Here is a 3,176-nt window from a genome sequence, read left to right as displayed (position 1 = left end):
GCTGGTCTAAGGATTGTTCAGTGCAGGCTCGATGATATTTAGGCTGGTGCCTGAAAATGAGGGGATTTCAACACGTTTTGAAGCTCCCACAGTGTGTTGTTGACTCTTACAGGCACCAGAAATTGATCATGTAAGATTGCACACTTTATCTATTACAGGGGCATTTGATGAATTTACTGAATTTTTTGGAGGTGCTTTGTCTCCCGTGTCATTGTTCACCAGTGAGGACTGAAAATAATGGAAAATGCAATCAGCAGTGGTGCTGCCCCTGCTTTGGCCAAACCTCAGTTGGCACAGTTGTGGATTTCATCCAGTGATATTCCCCAGCAGCATGTTTCATGGCTTCCAGTGGACTCTCACCATGCCCCAAGGAATGCTTTGGCTGAATATGTCATCACGTATTTAGAACTTAAATATCAAATTCCCATAGATATGTGAGCTATGATATCTACGTACAGCTAGACAGTCAGCATTTTAAGACTTTTTCTTGTATTCTGGCCTCCACACCGTGGGCAATTCTCTGTTTCCAGGAAAGCAGTCTATGGGAACGATGTTCAGGAATCAGCTCAACCTTGCTTGTCCCCAGGGGTGTGTCATTACATAGTGATTTGGAAGCGGGGATGATCTTCCCGGACAACCTCTCCTTTACCAGCCACAAGGTTTGGCAGGTAAATGCCATGCAGTAAAGCATTGCCAAGAAGAATAAAGAGCTTCCCCAAGGAACCAAGTTTTACCAATTCAGTGCATTGGGAAGCAAAATTGTATTTTTTTTTTTGCTCCAAATTTACTTTAAATTTGAAGCAAAAATTAAAAGCTTTAGTTTTATTTATTTTCTTTTATCTACTCAAATGCTCGTTATCTCAAACAAAGCTGTCATCAGATATTTACTAATCATCTGCATTATTTCAAGCTCCCTTCAAATCAAAAGTGAATGACCCCATAGCACTTGCTTCCAAGGCAATGGCAGCGATTCCTGTCTGGCTTCTGGGGGGCAGTGACGATGGGAAGCAGAAGGCCAGGTGATCTCAAGATTGCTGTTGGAGTGCTGGATAGAGCCTTTCTCTGTCCTCTGTGACATTTCCAGTTTTATATAATGCCTCACATCTCTGCTCACCTGGGAATCCCTGGAGCCCCCATGATCTTAAAGAAGACAGCTTGAACCTGGACCTCCCCCCAGGATATTGCGGAGGTGGCTGGAGCGGCCCTGAACACTGGCCCAGCTTGTGGGCTCCCGCTGGCTGGCCGTCATGAGGTACCTGTCTCTGGGGGGCTTCCAAAGCCTCAGTGCCCTATTTGGCTAAGAGCAGGAGCTGACTTTTGACTTTTCTCATCCCCATGATGTCCACAATAACCTCAGTCACCTGCATGGGGCCCCTGTTGCCCCAGGGGGCCCTCCATCTCCTCAAGGTCTACCCTACTGTCCAGCATGATCTCTTATCTTGGTGGGTCCCATGTCCTTTAGCCCAGAGCCGTCACTGGCAGATATTGTGGAGAGGAATCCCTGGGTGGAACCGGGGGGCTAGTACCACCTTGCAGGGTTTGAGTCCTGGTCCTGAACAGCCTTCATTGTGCCCCACCTGGCTGAGAGCACCGGGAGCCCCACCTGTACCTGCTATACCACCTGCACCTGTTCCTGCAGCATCTACAGCTTACTTATGGCATCTATGTCATCCACCAGGATGGAAATGGAACATTTAAGAGTGCAAAGCTGCTGAATGTTGGCATGTGGGAGGCCCTGTTTGATGAAGAATGGCCTGTTCTTGCATGATGTGGACCTCCTGCCAGAGAACGGCCACAACCTGTATATGTGCGACCCAGTAGAATCTGGCATGTTGGTATTGCCATGAACAGATTTGGGTACAGCCTCCCTTAGCCCCAGTACTTTAGAGGGGTCTCAGCGCACACTCCTGACCAGTACCTGAAGATGAATGGCTTCCCCAGTGAGTACTGGTGCTGAAGGGTGTAGATGATGACCTTGCTACCAGGGTACACCTGGCTGGGATGAAGATCTCTTACCACTGCCCCCACCCCCATCTGTGGGACATCATAAGATGGTGAATCACTGAGAAGATAAAGGCAATGAGGAAAATCCCCACAAATTTGACCTCCTGGTCCATACTCAGAATTCCTGGATGCAAGATAGATGAACTCGCTGACATATCAGTTGCTGGCCTGAGAGTTGGGCCCTCTCTATACAAACATCACAGCAGACATTGGAACTGACCCTTGGGGTCCCTGGCCTCCCTCTGGTCCCTGTTATCTACCTGGTTCCTCCCAGGCCTTCCGTCAAGAGATGCTGCAGTACCAGCCCCAAGTCAGGCCTGGCTCTCTGCCTACTGCCAACCACACAGTCCCCCATGTTTCACACTGACTCCTCTTTAATCGTGAAACTGTATCTTGCCCACCTTAATCATGAGACTGAATCAGAAGGGTTGTATTCGCCTCAGCCTCAGCTTCTCACTGCTCCTAGAGAATGCCACGGGGACTAAACTCCAACGCTGTGCTAGGGAACAGGGCCTCTCTTCACTGCTGGACTAGAGCTGGACTCCTCTAGCCCTAGGGTGTCCCTCCTTCTCAGGTCACCTGCCAGGTCTTATGAATGTAGTCCTTGATGTCATGATTTTATGTGACAACTCCTGGAAGTCCCCCTGCCCATGGGTGGGAGCAGGACTGGACCCCAAATCCCTTTCTCTTCCATGGAAAGAAGATTGACCTAGCTTCTCCCAGGACCTCTGTGAATATTTATTCTATTTGTGGTTCCCAGGAAGTGTGCTTGAAGGAAGTCCCTCCCTGGTATTTCATCCAGTGCAGGAGTAGCTCTCTCTTCTGGACCTTGCTCAGGGAGCTGGGATTTTTTTTTTTTTTTTTTGGCTTTTTAGGGCTGCACCCATGGCAAATGGAGGTTCCCAGGCTAGGGGCAGAATCGGAGCTACAGCTGCTGGCCATAGCCACAGCCACAACCACAGCAACACAGGATCTGAACTATGCCTGTGACCTACACCTCAGCTCATGGCAACTCCAGATCCTTAACCCACTGAGCTCGGCCAGGGATTGAACCTGCAACCTCATGATTACTAGTTAGATTTGTTTCCTTTGTGTCACAATGGGAACTCCAAGGAGGCTGGGATTTTGATATATTTTCTAATAAAGGACATTGTCTCACCTCTGAAAAAAAT

General features: G+C 48.7%; 1 pseudogene; it reads left to right on the top strand.

Annotated features, from left to right (window-relative positions):
- Nucleotides 1-237: 237 nt before the first annotated feature.
- LOC125116914 (beta-1,4-galactosyltransferase 3-like) lies at nucleotides 238-2,842 on the top strand (annotated as a pseudogene).
- The last annotated feature ends 334 nt before the right edge of the window (nucleotides 2,843-3,176 follow it).

This window comes from Phacochoerus africanus, chromosome 15 (assembly GCF_016906955.1).
Source record: "Phacochoerus africanus isolate WHEZ1 chromosome 15, ROS_Pafr_v1, whole genome shotgun sequence".
NCBI lineage: Eukaryota > Metazoa > Chordata > Mammalia > Artiodactyla > Suidae > Phacochoerus > Phacochoerus africanus.
The sequence above is the reverse complement of the archived record's forward strand: the minus strand, read 5'-3'. Positions and strand labels throughout refer to the sequence as shown.